The sequence below is a fragment of the Phoenix dactylifera genome, chromosome 11 (assembly GCF_009389715.1).
Source record: "Phoenix dactylifera cultivar Barhee BC4 chromosome 11, palm_55x_up_171113_PBpolish2nd_filt_p, whole genome shotgun sequence".
NCBI classification, from domain to species: Eukaryota; Viridiplantae; Streptophyta; class Magnoliopsida; order Arecales; family Arecaceae; genus Phoenix; species Phoenix dactylifera.
This window is the reverse complement of record NC_052402.1, coordinates 21,711,003-21,731,436: the sequence shown is the minus strand read 5'-3', so window position 1 is coordinate 21,731,436 and position 20,434 is coordinate 21,711,003. Positions and strand designations below refer to the sequence as shown.

General features: G+C 40.8%; 1 pseudogene; it reads left to right on the top strand.

Moving 5' to 3' along the window:
- Window positions 1-19,866: 19,866 nt before the first annotated feature.
- LOC120112685 lies at window positions 19,867-19,964 on the top strand (annotated as a pseudogene).
- Window positions 19,965-20,434: the final 470 nt, after the last annotated feature.

Below are 20,434 nucleotides of genomic sequence, written 5' to 3'. Positions count from 1 at the left end.
AAATTTTGCATATGAAGGCACTTGTTTGATTGCATCAAGAAGAGGTACATTGATTTTTACTTGCTTAAAAAGCTCAAGAATTTCAGAGTTTGGTTCAAGCTTTTGCAAGGGCTTTAATCTTTGTGGAAATGGTGCAGGAAAAGGACATTTAATTTTTTCAGTTGATGTTGGTGCTTCGGTTTCTTCGGTACCCTTTTCTTTTGTCTTGGGAGGGTCAGAATCAGGTATGACTTGTGTTTGTTCTGGGACTGGTCGGTCAATAACCTTTCCACTTCGCAAAGTTATTATACTCTTCGCTTGTTCTTTATGCAAAGTTGAAGATGATGCATTACTACCGCCATAGACTTGAGGATTAGGTTGTGGTTGAGCTGGTAGCTTACCTTTCTCTTGAGCACTTAAAGCAGTGGTCAGCGTTGTCAGTTGATTTCTTAATTCATCATTGATTTTAGCTTGACCTTGCATGAAAGATTGCAAAGTTTCTTCGAGACTGGATTTTTGAGGGGGTGCGTGTGCATAATGAGGTTGCGGAGGTGGAGGAGTTGGGTTATATACTTGTTGAGGTTGGTCATTCCTCCATCTAAAATTTGGATGGTTCTTCCATCCAGGGTTGTAAGTACCCGAAAAAGGATTATTGAAAGATTTTTGATAGTGTTGCCCAGAGATGGTCACCCAAGAAGGGGGGTGAATTGGGTGTTTTAAAACTCTTTGTCTAATTAAACAAAAACACACAAGTGTATGTGCAAAAGTGAAACTAAAGTTGTAACCACAGTCAATCGCACACACAAAGGTTTATAGTGGTTCGGAGCTTCCACTGCTCCTACATCTACTCCCCAAACACCTTTGGAAATTTTCCACTATAATCAGCGATTACAGTCCGGTAGTTTTTCGAGTGAACTACCCAACTCATTGTTTTACCTCGGGCTAACAACGAACCCTACAATCCCCCAATTTAACCTAGGCTTGGGATGCCTAATCCTTATTCCAAATCCCTTGACTGGAACAAGCACAATATTTGAGAGTTTTACAAGGATTTAAAAGCTCTTAAGAAAGCAAATATAACAATGAGAAACACAAAACCGGAAGAACCCTTTTTGCCGTTGAAACGTGGATGATGGTGGTTCTTCCGATGTGGATCACGTTGGCTTGAATGCGAGCTTTGATTGCCGAGTGGGAGTGAGTAGATGAAGAAGACTTGAATGCACTTGATTTCTCCTCTTTAAAGCACCAACTCCCTTGAACCTCTTTTTCTTTCTTCTCTTGAATGATCTTTTGTTTGGTTGGTGAGAAGTACTTTTAAAGGCACTTAAAAGCTCCTTTTTATAGTCATACAAGCAATAGATCCGTTAGACACAAAAATATAACCGTTTGAAATTCAAACAAATCTGCAAAAGTGTGTGAGTCGCGTCCCAGTGCTCCGGAGACGTCTCCGCTTGAACGAGAGACGTCTCGGCTGTATAGAAATTCTTTTGACGATGTTGGAGTCGACTCGGTGCTTTCTGGGGACGTCTCGGGATGTTTGTGCTTTATGCATGGGGACGACTCCGCGACGTCGAGGACGACTCCGACGTTTTCTCAATGAAAAAACAAGTCCTCTGGAATCCCTGAGAGAGTCGACTCGCGTGCTTCGGGGGACGTCTCGGGATATTTGTGCTTTATGCATGGGGACGACTCCGTGACGTCGGGGACGACTCCGACGTTTTCACAATGAAAAAGCAAGTCCTCTGGAATCCCTGAGAGAGTCGACTCCGCATCCTTTGGAGACGACTCGCGCGCATCCCTTGAAATCGGCCTTTCTGCCGTCTCTGAGAGAGTCGACTCCGGAAAGCCGGGAGTCGACTCCGACCCTGCGAGACGCCTCGGCAGGTGCCGGGGACGTCTCCAGACATGCCAGTTTCTCCTCTACGTGCCAGAGACGTCTCTGGAACAAACCGGAGACGTCTCGGCTGCCCCTGATCTGTTTTCTTTATCTCAAAAAATCTTCAATAAATCCTCGAAAAATATGGGAACATGCCTTGACAATTCTTAACAATATTCTTAGTTAAACACCTGAAATACTCAAGTAAATTGTTAATATTCTTAGTTATTTCCATCAATGAATTCAGCATTCATTTTACTCCCCCTTTGTTTTGGAATTCATGTCAGACCTTTTAAATGCAGTTATTACAAGTTGTGCTCCCCCTGTTTCATATGCAATGTCAAGTTGGCAAAATAGTAAAATGGCTGCACGTTGTCAAATTTGAACATTCAAAGTATGTTATGACATTTTCATGGCACATCACAGAATTAGAAACATACACCAAGATTCAAAAAGAAGGGTTATGTCATTCATGTAGTATTACAGTTATTTGAAGCCATTACAAGGATAAAAAGCCATTACAAGGATTGATTGCTAATACAAAAGAAGGAGTTTCAAATAAGCCTAGGGTTTTACAAAAAGATGAACCCTAGATGTCCACAAAATGTCCCTCACCGGCGACCACGCTCAATAGCCCCAGCAGCAGCCTCTATAAATCTATTTATTGCATCCATTAGGCTTCTAAAGTGATCTCCCTGAGATTGATTGAGGGCTGTCACTAGTGCTTCAAACTCATGAGTTGCCCTGTCAATCCTTCCTCTAAGTTGGGCAGCCACACTGCCCACATTGCCTTCAGGGCTCGTCAACTCTTGAAGACCATCCGATATGATCTTCAATTCAGCCTGTATCTCACATGATCTTCTAGTTTGGTTTGTTGCCACACAAACCAATTCTGACCCTATAGCTTCCATCTGAATTTTGATTTCCTTCAATTCTTCTAGGAGTGCTTCATGTGAGGTGCGGATGGGAGCTAACTCAGCAGAAATTATTGATCTCATCTCTTCCCTCATCTGCTGGCACATCATAGATGCTAGGGTGTGCATCTGCTCATCTGATAAGGACATCGATCCACAAGCTGGAGGAGGAGGCATGGAAGTGGATGGTCCCGCCGAGCTGGAAGGTACATCAGGAAAGCTCTCCATATGATCTGGAAAAGGCATAGGGCTATGTGGAGGAGAGAGGTGGACAGGCTCCTGATGATGGATCTCAGGCTCTATAGTTTGGGATTTTCTTTTGCAGACCTTAACCCAAGACCCGTCTTTCTTGTGAAACTCCATCCTATGTAATGTGCTCTCGTTGTAGTAATCAGTGTTTCTCAAGGGTTTCTCTGGCTCATTTTCAGGGATAGGAACCTTAAAGTGTTTGAAAAATAGGGTGAAGACCATCCCATATGGTATGCTAAATCTGGAATACCTATGACATATGGAGATGTAGTTCAACATGAGCCTAGGGAGGTTTAGGAGAATCCCTAGCAAGATGTGGTGCATAATGGCTAAGTCTCGCTCCGAAACGAAATCGAAGCGACCGGTTTTTGGGAACAAGACTCTGTTAATTATGCTCAAAAGCAATCTCATTTCAGCATTGAGGTCTTGGGACTTGATTATGTCAAGAGGACCGCAATCTTCTCTACCTAGGATTAGGTTTAAGGCAACTTCCCTTTGGGGATGTGAGGTCGGAGCCTCACCGTACTTGGGTATTTGTAACAAACTAGATAAGATGTCCTCATTGATTTCTACCAATGTGCCTCGGACATATCCAGTGTACCTCGAGCTCCCTAAGGCCAAATTGCTAAAGATTTCTCTCATTAGGCCGGGATAGGTTGACATATTTAGGGAACATAGGTGTTCCCAACCTTGGGCACGGAGTCTCTCTCCAATAGAGAACCCCTCACTAGCTAGGAAATGAAAATCGATGTATCTACCTGTGGTTACTGTGCGATTCGCACAGGAAGGGGTCACGGTTGGCGGAGCAACCGGAGGAGACGGCGCGGAGGACTCTTTCCTCCGTTCCTCGTCGTTTGCCACCCTAGGACGCCTCCCATCCGTACGCCTAGCTTTCTTAGGTGCAATTGATTGGAAATCTAGGAAAATGGGGAGTGATTTTGGTTCGATTTGTGGCGGAGAGAAGATGGATGCTAGGGTTTAGGGTTTCGTTGGGGACGAAGGAAAGCAGCTCGGGACGGCTCGAGCTGTTTCGACCTATTAAAAAAAAATATTCGTTCTGTCCCCAAGACGTCTCCGCGACTAATGCGAGACGTCTCGCCGGGGGGACATCTCTGTGATTTGCCAGAGACGTCTCCGGCACTGAAAAATCTCAGAATGATTCCTATCTTTTCCCAATTTGTTTTATTCAACCATAATAATCAGCTTAATTTCTTTTGACGAATATAGAGTGAGCTTGCTTGTGATCCTTCCCCTTAATGATACATCCTATAAAAGTTTGACAATGATTTTTGAATTTTCAATATTGAAATGAGGAATGTTTGACCAAATTTCGAATGCCTATGGAATAGGCTCTGAAAATATCTCCATGAAGAGTCCAAGGGAGGGTAACCATCCTCCGGAAAGTCAAACAATTCGTCATCTAACTTTGATAAATTCATGTTTTCACTTATTAGGCACTAGGTTTGCTATATGTGACCTTGAAGTATATTATTAGTTTGAGTAGCATTCACATGTATCTCTAGAGCTTACAAAGCATTGCATATGCTTGACAAATTAAATCATTTAAGCTATAGTGTTGAAATCAATTCATGTTTGCATTACAAATTCAATCTATTTGCTAGGATCATACAAGCACAAGGCATTCCTTAAAAAGTTGAACCTATCTTTACAAAGGGGCTTTGTAAAGATATCGGCCAATTGATTTTCAGTGCATACATACTCAATCAATACATCATTTTTCAGCACATGATTCCTTATAAAGTGATACCTAATCTCTATGTGTTTTGATTTAGAGTGTTGGACAGGATTTTTTGTTAAATTAATTGCACTTGTATTATCACATCTAATTGGAATGTTGTCCATTTTGATACCAAAATCTTCAAGTTGTTGCTTAATCCAAAGAACTTGGGCACAACAGCTTCTGGCTGCAATGTACTCAGCCTCAGCTGTGGACAAGGCAACTGAATTCTGTTTCTTGCTAAACCAAGAAACCAAGTAAGCACCCAAGAATTGACAAGTGCCACTTGTGCTTTTTCTGTCGAGTTTGCACCCGGCAAAATCAGCATCGGAATAAGCAATTAAATTCAAATCAGATTGTTTAGAATACCATAAGCCTGCATTAGATGTCCCTACTAGATATTTGAATATTCTTTTAACAGCTTGCAAGTGTGATTCCTTAGGACATGCTTGGTATCTAGCACACATGCAAACACTGAATAATATGTCTGGTCTACTAGCAGTAAGGTAAAGTAAAGATCCTATCATACCTGATAGTCAACTTTAAAGACCACGCAATAGCACGTATCTAGTAGGATAGTGATTACGGGTATCGATCCACAGGGATTGGGGTATAGTTGTTTTTTCTTTAAAAATAAAAATATTTGAAAAAGGATGAATTTGTGAAACTAAACAATTTAATAAAAGAAAATGCAATTAAAGGGATATCAGTTTAGGAGATCCTAGGGCATGTAATTCACCACTAACATCGGAACAATGATTAATTATATTTTATTTCGTTCTTGGATTAACATGCAAATTAGCTACAAGCCTAATAAGCATTTAAATAAAAATTCACAAAAGTAATTTGGGCATAATCCATCTTCAGTTGGCATGAAATGTCTACCCTAATCTAAGGTGGTAGCACACTGCATCTTCCTTAAGCATGGACTATCTTATATTTACTTAGTGATCATGAAGAATAGTTGTACGAACATCATACTTAAAATCACAAAAATTAAATATGATTCAAAAGAAGATATCCATTATAAACAATAAGTTCATACAACCCCAAGAATATAAAATAAAATATAAAACCTGTGTCCCTTTGTTAGGGTTGCATCCGGCCCTAGAGAGGAGATCAAGCTTCCATGGAGTTGTGGGTGACAGCAGCAGTGGCACAGCAGCGGGACTTCATAATGATTGGCTTTCCCTTTTTCCTCCCGTCAGCTTCCTCTCAGCACCTCGTCATCTCTTCCTCTGGAAAGTCATTCCCAAAGTACTCAAGAAACTCTTCTCCCTCCTGGAATCTCTGTGGGAACTTGGCCTGTGAAGAGCTTGGGACCAGCCGGCTCCCTCCTTCCGAATAGAAGTTGATGGGAGCAGCCCCCCCCCCCCCGTGGGGAAGGAGGAATAGCCTTCTCGGTTCACGCCTGGGCCTTTTATAGGCTGCGTTTCTCCCCCTCTCTCCCCTGTTTCAAGTTGAGATAAAGATGGATCAACGGCAGCGGGATAAGGCTGAAAGATTCTTGCTTGATCTCCGGACGTGCTATGGATAACGTGGGAAGAATCCGTCGCGTGTGGAAGCTGGATGATGGAACGACGTCATGGATGAAACAGTTGGGAGCGAGCTGGGCGATGGGAAGATGAACACGAAATGAGATGAGCGGAGGAAAAAACGACTGGGTGGTTGTTCGGTTTGGATTTGTGAGAGGAAATCTCAGATACAAGTTGATCTGGAACGAGAGGAAGTTCGGGAAGCTTGGGACGTTGGGAGTAATCCGGAACATGGGATTTGAATTTATCCCGTGGAGATGGAACCAATCCGAACGGGATGAAGAGGAGATCACATGTGGCTCTGTTTTTTTTTTGGGATAAGGTTGCAGCTGGAACAGGGGAGTTGGAACGGCTACGAGGAAGCGTGGGAATCCGGCTGAGATGCTTGATTCGGCTGAGAAGGATAAGGATGAATGCGGAGCTGATGCTGGGATGAATCCGGATATAGTGGATAAGCTGATACTCTGTTTCGAAAGGAGAAAAGATCGGAAGCTGGCTGGGTGCGATCGAGATGAAGGGAAGATGTGAAATGCTGGTCCGTGAAGCTTGGGAAGGACGTGGAGTAGTTGGATTCAGAAGTTGGGAGGAAGGGCTGATCTGTGGGATATTAGAAGGATAGATTCAGCTGGATACGAACGATCTTGGGATGCTGGGATCTAGCGGAAGAAGCCGGGTTTTTCTTTGAATTCATCCCGGATCATGCGGGAGCTCTTGTTGTGGGACACGGGAACTGAGAAACTTGGATGCCGTGAATGCAGGGGAGCTGGGAAGATGTTGTTCCGAAGATGGGATAGGATGCAAGCTGGTTCGCATATGCATGGGCTGCCAAGGACGTTGAGAAGATCCTGGTTCTGTTCCAAAGTAGGGGGATAAGGGAGGCTTTGAATTTGATTTGCGGTTGGCTGAGATCCGAGGAGATTATCCATGGGATGCTGGAATTTGGAATACGGAAGGGATAAAGCTGGGAGCGTGGAGTTGAGAGGTTAGGGAGGAATCACGTAAAGATTGGGCGCAAATCCGGATCGGGTCTGGATTCGGTTGAGGACATGGATGAAGATAAAAGTTGGTTTGCTTGGCATGCGTCGCGGGAGAAGATGACGCTGAGATGTGAATGAATGTGTTCGGCTGGGATCACATGGCGAAGAACAAGGGATGTTTCGGTAGAGAGACGTGGAGGAAATGTGGAGAAGGAGATTGGGTCGACTCGGGAGGATGTGGGTCATGCACGCGTGAGCTTCTTCCGTGATGCTCGGCATGGCTGGAAAACAGGGGATGCTCACGGGATGAGGATGACTCCTGGGATCAAGCCGAAAGATGGGATTTGGGTTCATCTCGTGGATCATGGGACTCTATTTTGAGATGCAGGGAATCATGTGGTCCTGGAACATATCCATTCAGTTGGGAAGAAATCTAGAACAACTTTGTTCTTCGGACATGGGAGGGAAGGAAGAGTCTCTGTTTGGGACATTTCATGGGATCAAACGTGGATGCTAGGATGAAGCCAAAAGAGTAGGATGCGGTTTGGCTCTATTTTGAAGCAGGGGGCTAGGACAAGATCCATGCACACATGGAAGAAAGGGACTTGTTTTAATGAGTGAATGATGTGAAGAAATTAAATGCGAATGGTTGAGATGTGATGCAGAAGAATTGAGATGAATGGCCGAATTAGAACCGAGAGAATCTACTTCATGGGATGCATGCTATTCGGGTTCAGTGATCATCCCACATGAGTTTGACTTGACCTGTATACATTAGACTCGATCAACAAATAATCAAATCAAACTTGAATTACCTCTAATTTATTAAAAGGTGTTGATGAAAGTAATACATTTTTTTTAGTTAAATTTACAAAATATGTGAATTAAAATAATGATAAGTGCTATGAATAAGATATTAATTTATGCATTATTTAGCACTTATCACACCCCCCAACCTACATTTTGCTAGTCCTCGAGCAAAAAATAAAAACTAACTCACTTTCGCAGGAATCGCGATTGCATTTACCGTATGCAATAAGGCTTTAAACCCCTAGGTGGCCCTAGTGGACGAGTTTTGTCTCGTGAGGGTTTCCGGCTCAGATACCCACAAACTGCTGTCGAAAGAATTTATTTTATTATTTTATAAAATCTAATTTCAAATGCATAAGTGCTAAAAATTTCAAAAGCACACAAAGTTTTAATTACTAAGTCAGCCCAAATCCTAAATCAGTATGCAATTTAAGTTGAAGTCATTAAGTTTCTGTTAGAGAGTTGTAAGGCTAATTTATACTTGGGTGCTCGGTGATGTCTGGACCATACACAAGCTAAGGCTTTAGATTCTCCAAAATACTGCTAAAACTAGTAGTTTCCAAGAATTGGTCAGATAAGACCTAATCACTGATTCAAAACCATCCTACCTTGCAGGATTTCGAGAGTTGTGGATGTTTACTTTAATACCTCATGGGCTTTATCTGTAATATTCCAGTTTACTCGAATTTTTACAACGACGGCTTTCACACTATCGTCTTTTTCAAGGTCAATATTATTTTCTCTTTTTCTCTATTTTTTTATTTTTTATTTTTTTATTATTTTTTTATTATATTTTTTTATTTTATATTTATTACGCACTTTTACTCTTGTAATGATTCCTCCATGTAACGAGCATTCAGTCAACACTCCCACACCAGATGGCATAAGGTGTTAGGCATCAAGACTCCCCTACGTACCTATGCTCGGGTTCCTCATTACAAGCCCGCTGACCTTTGACGATAGGTAGCCCTTTTCGATGTACCTGACTAAATTCACTTTTTTTTTTTAACAATAAATATGGGATAACAGTGAATTAGATAGGAATGATTCATCAGGACTCAAGGTTGCTACTAGACTTAGCAACATAATGTTGAACCTAATCCTTAGAAGTGCAGGCCATGTGTGTTGTGAAATTCTAAAGTAAAAATTATCTTACAACTCACTAAAAGAACTTTTAATAAAAAGAACTCAAATTGACTTACTCCTGACTAGTTATTGGGCTTTTTAGATTTTATATACTTTGTGTGATTATCATTTCAGCACTAAGGCATAGAAATTAGGTTTTTTTTATCTATTTTTTTTTTTGAAATTCATTTTTTTTTGAAATTCACTTAAAAATGTGAAAATACGAAAAATTTCTTCAAAAATTCAAATCCTATTACCCCCCAACCTAGATCAGACATTGTCCTCAATATTTTTTTTTTGAATATTATATTATTATTATTTTTTAAATTTTTTTTAAAATATTTTATTATTATTATTATTATTATTATTATTATTTACGAAAATATGATGCATATGGAGGATAGAAGCATTGTACCTTAGTTACATCAGTAATATGAGGACTTCTGAAAAAAAATAACAAGAAAATGTGCAAAAATAATCTATGGAAATTGGGTTGCCTCCCAACAAGCGCTAAGTTTAACGTCTTCAGCCAGACGCAGTGCATCCTTATCAAATCATACCGGGTTCATGCGGGGTTCTCCAAGGAAGAAAATTTGTGGAAGACTGATTATTGGGCAGGAAGTTATACTCTTCTGATCAGTCAAGTCAAGCATGCACTAAAAGAAAAACATGTCAAATCCTTGTATTTGCCCTAAAATCACTAGACAGCTCCTAACTAATTTGAAGAGGGCACCTAAGCCTCCAATCCGGTCTAATGAACTTAATTGACCAGGTAAGCTCCCAGGTAAGTGGGGGGGTCACGATGCGTTGCAAAGGTCCCACTTAAAAACCACTTGCCTCGAACAGATGAACTGTCTCCCTTAAAGGGACAAAGCTTGCCTAGACATCAACTAAGCCACAGAGCGAAATTGGTGCAACTTTCGGTGATCTTCATCCTATTGAGCTCTAATGTCCCTAGGGGCCAACGTCTAATTAATTTTAATTAGGGTGATAGCTATGTGAGAATTGATTCACCTACTTTGGGCAAGAATCTGGTGATGAAATCCAGTTCTTATCTTGTTGGGGTGATTGCCCTTACTATGTGCGGATTAATTGGTGTATGTGTATCAAGCATGCATTCACACTTTTGCTAAAATTAAAATCAAACAATCACCACAAAAGGAAATTAATTTAAATAAGAAAGGTTTAGAGGTTACCAAAGGAAATTTTTCCAGCAATTTTTAAAGCAAACCTTTACAGCATTTCTTTTCCAATAGTTCCCTTTTTGATCGCCCCGAATTTTCTTTTCGATTCCTGATCAAATAATACCAAAATAAAAATCACGAATTAGTAAGAAAGAAGAAAGGGGATAATTAAAGTAACAAAAATAGAAAATATTTGTATTTTATTTTAGAGATATATATAAAAGTTTTTTTTTAATATATGAAAAGAAAAACAACTATACTAACAATCCCCGACAACGGCGCCAAAAATTGATAGTCAACTTTAAAGACCACGCAATAGCACGTATCTAGTAGGATAGTGATTACGGGTATCGATCCACAGGGATTGGGGTATAGTTGTTTTTTCTTTAAAAATAAAAATATTTGAAAAAGGATGAATTTGTGAAACTAAACAATTTAATAAAAGAAAATGCAATTAAAGGGATATCAGTTTAGGAGATCCTAGGGCATGGAATTCACCACTAACATCGGAACAATGATTAATTATATTTTATTTCGTTCTTGGATTAACATGCAAATTAGCTACAAGCCTAATAAGCATTTAAATAAAAATTCACAAAAGTAATTTGGGCATAATCCATCTTCAGTTGGCATGAAATGTCTACCCTAATCTAAGGTGGTAGCACACTGCATCTTCCTTAAGCATGGACTATCTTATATTTACTTAGTGATCATGAAGAATAGTTGTACGAACATCATACTTAAAATCACAGAAATTAAATATGATTCAAAAGAAGATATTCATTATAAACAATAAGTTCATACAACCCCAAGAATATAAAATAAAATATAAAACCCGTGTCCCTTTGTTAGGGTTGCATCCGGCCCTAGAGAGGAGATCAAGCTTCCATGGAGTTGTGGGTGACAGCAGCAGTGGCACAGCAGCGGGACTTCATAATGATTGGCTTTCCCTTTTTCCTCCCGTCAGCTTCCTCTCAGCACCTCGTCATCTCTTCCTTTGGAAAGTCATTCCCAAAGTACTCAAGAAACTCTTCTCCCTCCTGGAATCTCTGTGGGAACTTGGCCTGTGAAGAGCTTGGGACCAGCCGGCTCCCTCCTTCCGAATAGAAGTTGATGGGAGCAGCCCCCCCCCCCCCCCCCCCCCGTGGGGAAGGAGGAATAGCCTTCTCGGTTCACGCCTGGGCCTTTTATAGGCTGCGTTTCTCCCCCTCTCTCCCCTGTTTCAAGTTGAGATAAAGATGGATCAACGGCAGCGGGATAAGGCTGAAAGATTCTTGCTTGATCTCCGGACGTGCTATGGATAACGTGGGAAGAATCCGTCGCGTGTGGAAGCTGGATGATGGAACGACGTCATGGATGAAACAGTTGGGAGCGAGCTGGGCGATGGGAAGATGAACACGAAATGAGATGAGCGGAGGAAAAAAACGACTGGGTGGTTGTTCGGTTTGGATTTGTGAGAGGAAATCTCATATACAAGTTGATCTGGAACGAGAGGAAGTTCGGGAAGCTTGGGACGTTGGGAGTAATCTGGAACAGGGGATTTGAATTTATCCCGTGGAGATGGAACCAATCCGAACGGGATGAAGAGGAGATCACATGTGGCTCTGTTTTTTTTTTTGGGATAAGGTTGCAGCTGGAACAGGGGAGTTGGAACGGCTACGAGGAAGCGTGGGAATCCGGCTGAGATGCTTGATTCGGCTGAGAAGGATAAGGATGAATGCGGAGCTGATGCTGGGATGAATCCGGATATAGTGGATAAGCTGATACTCTATTTCGAAAGGAGAAAAGATCGAAAGCTGGCTGGGTGTGATCGAGATGAAGGGAAGATGTGAAATGCTGGTCCGTGAAGCTTGGGAAGGACGTGGAGTAGTTGGATTCAGAAGTTGGGAGGAAGGGCTGATCTGTGGGATATTAGAAGGATAGATTCAGCTGGATACGAACGATCTTGGGATGCTGGGATCTAGCGGAAGAAGCCGGGTTTTTCTTTGAATTCATCCCGGATCATGCGGGAGGTCTTGTTGTGGGACACGGGAACTGAGAAACTTGGATGCCGTGAATGCAGGGGAGCTGGGAAGATGTTGCTCCGAAGATGGGATAGGATGCAAGCTGGTTCGCATATGCATGGGCTGCCAAGGACGTTGAGAAGATCCTGGTTCTGTTCCAAAGTAGGGGGATAAGGGAGGCTTTGAATTTGATTTGCGGTTGGCTGAGATCCGAGGAGATGATCCATGGGATGCTGGAATTTGGAATACGGAAGGGATAAAGCTGGGAGCGTGGAGTTGAGAGGTTAGGGAGGAATCACGTAAAGATTGGGCGCAAATCCGGATCGGGTCTGGATTCGGTTGAGGACATGGATGAAGATAAAAGTTGGTTTGCTTGGCATGCGTCGCGGGAGAAGATGACGCTGAGATGTGAATGAATGTGTTCGGCTGGGATCACATGACGAAGAACAGGGGATGTTTCGGTAGAGAGACGTGGAGGAAATGTGGAGAAGGAGATTGGGTCGACTTGGGAGGATGTGGGTCATGCACGCGTGAGCTTCTTCCGTGATGCTCGGCATGGCTGGAAAACAGGGGATGCTCACGGGATGAGGATGACTCCTGGGATCAAGCCGAAAGATGGGATTTGGGTTCATCTCGTGGATCATGGGACTCTATTTTGAGATGCAGGGAATCATGTGGTCCTGGAACATATCCATTCAGTTGGGAAGAAATCTAGAACAACTTTGTTCTTCGGACATGGGAGGGAAGGAAGAGTCTCTGTTTGGGACATTTCATGGGATCAAACGTGGATGCTAGGATGAAGCCAAAAGAATAGGATGCGGTTTGGCTCTATTTTGAAGCAGGGGGCTAGGACAAGATCCATGCACACATGGAAGAAAGGGACTTGTTTTAATGAGTGAATGATGTGAAGAAATTAAATGCGAATGGTTGAGATGTGATGCAGAAGAATTGAGATGAATGGCCGAATTAGAACCGAGAGAATCTACTTCACGGGATGCATGCTATTCGGGTTCAGTGATCATCCCACATGAGTTTGACTTGACCTGTATACATTAGACTCGATCAACAAATAATCAAATCAAACTTGAATTACCTCTAATTTATTAAAAGGTGTTGATGAAAGTAATACATTTTTTTTAGTTAAATTTACAAAATATGTGAATTAAAATAATGATAAGTGCTATGAATAAGATATTAATTTATGCATTATTTAGCACTTATCAATACCTCTGTACAATTTGCAGTCTACACTTTTACCTTTTTCATCTTTGTCAAGCTTGCAACTTGAGCCCATGGGTGTGCTGATTTCCTTTGCATCCTTCATCTTGAACTTCTCCAATATTTTCTTGATGTATTTGGACTGACTGATGAAGATGCCTTCCTCTGATTGTTTTATTTGTAGCCCAAGGAAGAAGTTTAGCTCACTCATCATGCTCATTTCAAATTCTCCCTGCATAAGCTTAGCAAACTCTTGACAAAGACTATCATTAGTAGCACCAAAAATTATATCATCCACATAAATTTGCACAAGCAATAAGTCATTTCCTTTTCTTTTAATGAAGAGTGTTTTGTCTACATTTTCTCTTTTAAACTTATTTTCAATTAGGAAATTACTTAATTTTTCATACCATGCCCTAGGGGCTTGCTTAAGTCCATACAATGCTTTATGCAATTTAAAGACATAATCTGGATGTAAGTGGTTTTCAAAACCTGGAGGTTGTTCTACATAAACTTCCTCCATTATATAACCATTTAAAAAAGCACTTTTTACATCCATTTGATAGAGTTTGAAATCCATGAAGCATGCATATGCCAAAAGAAGTCTAATAGCCTCCAACCTGGCAACAGGAGCAAAAGTTTCATCAAAATCTATGCCTTCCTCCTGATTGTAGCCTTTGGCTACTAGCCTAGCTTTGTTTCTTATTACTATTCCATCTTCATCTAGTTTATTTCTATATACCCACTTGGTGCCTATAATTGAAACATTTGGGGGTCTTTTCATTAGAGTCCAAACTTGACTTCTTTCAAATTAGTTTAATTCCTCTTGCATAGCATTTATCCAATTTTCATCTTTTTCGGCTTCTTCTAGTGATTTAGGCTCTATCTGTGAAACGAATGCAAGATAATTACTAGTGTTTCTTAAAGAGGATCTTGTCCTTACCCCTTGTGAAGGGTCACCAAGGATTAGATCCCTTGGATGACCATGTGCATACCTCCATTCCCTAGGAAGATCTTGATTTCTCGCTGGAGGTTGATCTTCCTCATCTTGCTGAATTGTATCTTCTTTGATTTCATCCTCATGTTGTTTGTCTTGTATGGAGAATTCCTTCATTCTGCTTTAAGTATACCTGCATCACCATCTTCTTCTTTTCTAGAAGAATCTCCATTAGCTTCATCAAAAACAACATGAATGGATCCTTCAACAACGAGAGTTCTCTTGTTGAAGACCCTGTATGCTCTACTAGATGAGGAATAACCTAAGAAGATCCCCTCATCTGATTTAGCACTAAACTTACTTAGATTGTCCTTTCTATTGTTTAAAATAAAGCAACGACAACCGAAAACATGAAAATAACTTATATTGGGCTTCTTATTTTTCAACAACTCATAAGGTGTTTTCTTTAAGATAGATCTAACTAAAGCACGGTTTAAAATATGACAGGCAGTATTTATTGCTTCAGCCCAAAAGTACTTTGGTAGATCCGATTCGCACAACATGGTACGAGCCATATATGCTAGTGTGCGATTCTTCCTTTCTACTACCCCATTTTGTTGGGGTGTCCTAGGGCCGAAAAATTGTGATTGATACCGTTTTCTTCACAAAATTTTTCAAAATGCTGATTTTCAAACTCGGTACCATGATCACTCCTAATTGCTTTTAGTTTAAGATTAAGTTCATTCGAAATCCTATTATGAAACTTGATAAAAGCGGGAAAGGATTCATCTTTGTGGGCAAGAAATGAAACCCATGTAAAATGTGAAAAGTCATCAACAATTACAAGACCAAACTTCTTACCCCCTAGACTAGCAGTTCTAGTGGGTCCAAATAAATCCATGTGAATTAGTTCTAAGGATTTTGATGTTGAGACTATGTTCTTAGACTTGAAAGAACTTCTTGTTTGTTTCCCTAGTTGACATGCAGCACAAATTTTGTTCTTTTCAACGTCTATTTTTGGTAGTCCTTTGACTAGATCTTTTGTAATTAATTAAATCCATGCTAGCATGCCCTAACCTACGATGCCATAACCAGCTAGTCTCATTGACCTTGGCATCCATGGCTACAAGACATTGGCCATCCTTCATGGTGAGATCATCAAGATCTACCATGTAAACATTTCCAAGCCTATGTCCCATAAGTATGATCTCATTGTCAATTGGACTACTAATTATGCATAAGGAAGATTCAAATGACACTTTAAAGCCCTTGTCACAAAATTGACTTATACTTAATAAATTATGTTTTAATCCATTAACTAATAATACATTGTCAATAAATGAGGAGGGTGATATGGAGATTTTACCAACGCCAATGATTTGACCTTTAGCATTGTCTCCAAATGTGACTACTCCTTCTTCTTTTGATTTTAAGGTGACGAAAAGACTCTTGTCACCGGTCATATGCCTTGAGCAACCGCTATCTAGATACCACATTCTCTTTTTGCTTCTGGCTGCAAGGCACACCTGCAAAATAATCATGTGAGGCTCTTAGGTACCCAAGTTTTCTTGGGTCCTTCTTGGTTAGTGTAGTTGGTTCCCTTAGGCACCCACATTTTGGTTGTGTTTTTATCCTTTACAAATGTATTCTTATTAGTTTGAATCTTTCTTTGAATGCAAGAATAGGCTTTATGTCCACTTTTCCCACAATAAAAGCATGTAGGTTTTTCAGTTTTGACATCTTTTGCTTTTACAAAAAAGTTCTTTAGATATTTTTGTTGTTTGCTAGTTTTGTATCCTAATCCGGCTTTATTAAAAATAGCTCTTTGATTGGATAGAATAAGATTTAATTTTTCAGAGCTATGTGTAAATTTCTGCACAATTGGTTTGTACTTGTGTAGCTCATCTTTAAGGTCCAAATTTTCTTTAGCCAATTCTTCCTTATCATTTTTAAAGGATTCAACATTTTGTGCAAGTGAAGTATTACTATTGAGTAGGAATTTGACTTTTAGATTTAATTCCTTAATGAGTATTTTTGTCGTTTCATTTTCAATGCTAAGTTTTGAATTTTTATTCTTTAGGTCAATGATGTTATCATTTTCATAGCTCTCCTTTTCAATCAATAGGTTTTTAATATTATCCTTTAGTTTTTGATTGGAGGCCTTAAGTTCTTTATTTTTTACTCCTAACATACTACAATCATTCATGAGTTCTTGGAAAGCTTCATATAATTCTTCTAAGGTAAAATCTGTAGTTGAGCTTTGACGTACCTCATCGTCGTCGAATGCCATGAAACACAAGTTGGCGGTCTCTTCCTTCTCTTCCTCGGAGAAGGATGTGTCACTATCATCCCAAGTCACTTTCAACGCCTTCTTCTTCTTCTTTCCATAATGCTTCTTCTGTTGAGGGCATTCGGAGCGGATGTGTCCCGGTCTTTTGCAATCATAACATATGATTGAGTCTCTTTCTTTTTCTTTTTTCTTTTCCCAATCATTTTTCCCTCCAAACTTCTTTCTTGGGAAGGTCTTCTTTCTTCTTATGAATTTTTTGAACTTCCTTACTATTAAGCCCAAGTCTTCATCTTCACTTTCTTCTTCACTTTCACTGCTTTCTTCTTCACAAGCACTTGAAGTAGCCTTGAGGGCGATTGTCTTCTTCTTTGGCACATCTTCTTCATGTTGCTTCATTGTGAGCTCATGCGTCATCAATGAGCCCAATAGTTCTTTAAGTGCCAAAGTGTTGAGGTCTTTGGCTTCTACGATCGCCGTGACCTTTGCTTCCCAAACTTTTGGCAAGGACCTGAGAATTTTCCTCACAAGTTCTGAGTTAGTATAAGATTTATCCAAATTCTTTAGACCATTTATTATATCAGTGAAGCGTGTGAACATGCATGAAATAGTTTCGTTGGGTTCCATCTTAAATAACTCGTATTTGTGAACTAGAATGTTCATTTTAGACTCTTTGACTTGATTAGTACCCTCGTGGGTAACTTCAAGTCTATTCCATATTTCTTTGGCGGAACTACAGGTGGAGACTATTAAACTCATTTACATCTAGAGCACAAAATAATGAATTCATGGCTCTAGCATTGAGTTGAACCATCTTACTATCATTCTCATCCCAATCCTCCTCAGGTTTGGGAACCTGAACACCATTAACTATGTGGGATGGTTCGTGTGGTCCTTTGATTATAACCCTCCACAAGGCATAATCTTGTGCTTGAATAAAAATTCTCATTCTTGTCTTCCAATAGGAATAATTTGTCCCATTGAAGAGTGGAGGTCTATTGGTAGCCTGCCCCTCAGCAGGAACGTTGTTGAAGGGTGTTGCCATCTTGATCTTTGGCAAAGACGGTTAGGTCTTCAAGAATATACAGAGCACCTGCTCTGATACCACTTGTTGCCCAGAGATGGTCACCCAAGAGGGGGGGTGAATTGGGTGTTTTAAAACTCTTTGTCTAATTAAACAAAAACACACAAGTGTATGTGCAAAAGTGAAACTAAAGTTGTAACCACAGTCAATCGCAAACACAAAGGTTTATAGTGGTTCGAAGCTTTCACTGCTCCTACATCCACTCCCCAAACACCTTTGGGAATTTTCTACTATAATCAGCGATTACAGTCCGGTAGTTTTCCGAGTGAACTACCCAACTCGTTGTTTTACCCCGGGCTAACAACGAACCCTACAATCCCCCAATTTAACCTAGGCTTGGGACGCCTAACCCTCGTTCCAAATCCCTTGATTGGAACAAGCACAATATTTGAGAGTTTTACAAGGATTTAAAAGCTCTTAAGAAAGCAAATATAATAATGAGAAACAACAAAATTGGAAGAACCCTTTTTGCCGTTGAAACGTGGATGATGGTGGTTCTTCCGATGTGGATCACGTTGGCTTGAATGCGAGCTTTGATTGCCGAGGGGGAGTGAGTAGATGAAGAAGACTTGAATGCACTTGATTTCTCCTCTTTAAAGCACCAACTCCCTTGAACCTCTTTTTCTTTCTTCTCTCTTGAATGATCTTTTGTTTGGTTGGTGAGAAGTACTTTTAAAGGCACTTAAAAGCTCCTTTTTATAGTCATACAAGCAATAGATCCGTTAGACACAAAAATATAACCGTTTGAAATTCAAACAAACCTGCAAAAGTGTGTCAGTCGCGTCCCAGGCGCTCCGGAGACGTCTCCGCTTGAACGAGAGACGTCTCGGCTGTATAGAAATTCTTTTGACGATGTTGGAGTCGACTCGGTGCTTTCTGGGGACGTCTCGGGATGTTTGTGCTTTATGCGTGGGGACGACTCCGCGACATCGGGGACGACTCCGACGTTTTCTCAATGAAAAAACAAGTCCTCTGGAATCCCTGAGAGAGTCGACTCGCGTGCTTCGGGGGACGTCTCGGGATATTTGTGCTTTATGCGTGGGGACGACTCCGTGACGTCGGGGACGACTCCGACGTTTTCACAATGAAAAAGCAAGTCCTCTGGAATCCCTGAGAGAGTCGACTCCGCATCCTTCGGAGACGACTCGCGCGCATCCCTTGAAATCGGCCTTTCTGCCGTCTCTGAGAGGGTTGACTCCGGAAAGCCGGGAGTCGACTCCGACCCTGCGAGATGCCTCGGCAGGTGCCGGGGACATCTCCAGACGTGCCAGTTTCTCCTCTACGTGCCAGAGACGTCTTTGGAACAAACTGGAGACGTCTCGGCTGCCCCTGATCCGTTTTCTTTATCTCAAAAAATCTTCAATAAATCCTCGAAAAATATGGGAACATGCCTTGACAATTCTTAACAATATTCTTAGTTAAACACCTGAAATGCTCAAGTAAATTGTTAATATAAAGAAAATTATACTCTAGTATTTTGTATTCATCAAAATCCATTAGGGGGTCAACAGATAGGTATTCATAACATTGGCCTGATCGTGCAAGACTTCCTTGAATGCGGATATTGTGGGGCAATCAGTGGTGAGATGGCCAGGCATCTCAGAAATCCTACAACACTCGTTGTTATGTTCTACGGTCTTGACGGGTTCAATCCTTCTAAGTTCAATTTCCTCTACCTTCCTAGTAAGGGCTGCCATTTTAGCCTGAATATCATCCTGAGTACTAAGGTTGTAAAGGCCCCCGTGTCCAATGCTAGTAGGCTTAGGCAAAGGTTTATTCACTCTATCCCCTGTATCCCATAATTGTGCAGTCTCTGCGAGAGAGTCTAAATAGTCCCATGCCTCATCGGGTTGCTTTTCTAGAAATAGACCATTGCACATAGTCTCTATAAATTGTTTCAACTGTGGAGACAACCCTTCGTAAAAGAAACTAATGGTTCTCCATGTTTCAAACCCGTGATGAGGACAAGAGAGAAGCAATTCTTTAAATCTCTCCCAGCATTCATAAAATGTTTCATGGTCTTTTTGTTGGAAATTGCTAATGTGCCTTTTCAAAAAGTTAGTCCTTTGTGCGGGAAAGAATTTTTTCAGAAATTCTCTTTGCATATCATGCCATGTTCCTAGCGATCTAGGTCTCAAGGAGTTCAGCCATGTTTTGGCTTTATCCTTTAAGGAAAAAGGAAACAAGGTCAATTTAAGGACGTCTTCCGATACATTTGGCGCTCTAAACATGATGCTAATTTCCTCAAAATCCTTAAGATGAAGATAAGGGTTCTCAAATTCCATCCCATGATACTTGGGCAGCAATTGAATTACTCCTGGTTTGATTTCAAAGTGTCCTACATTTTCAGAAATAATCATGCATGAAGGTTGACTAGTCCTAGTGGGATGTAAGTATTGTCGAAGTGTCATAACTGGGGGTCTACCTTCATCACCATGGTGACTTCCTACATCATCAGGAAAATTTGCCATCTTACAAGGTGTGAGATACTATGAAGGAATTTCAAGGATGTGTCCTA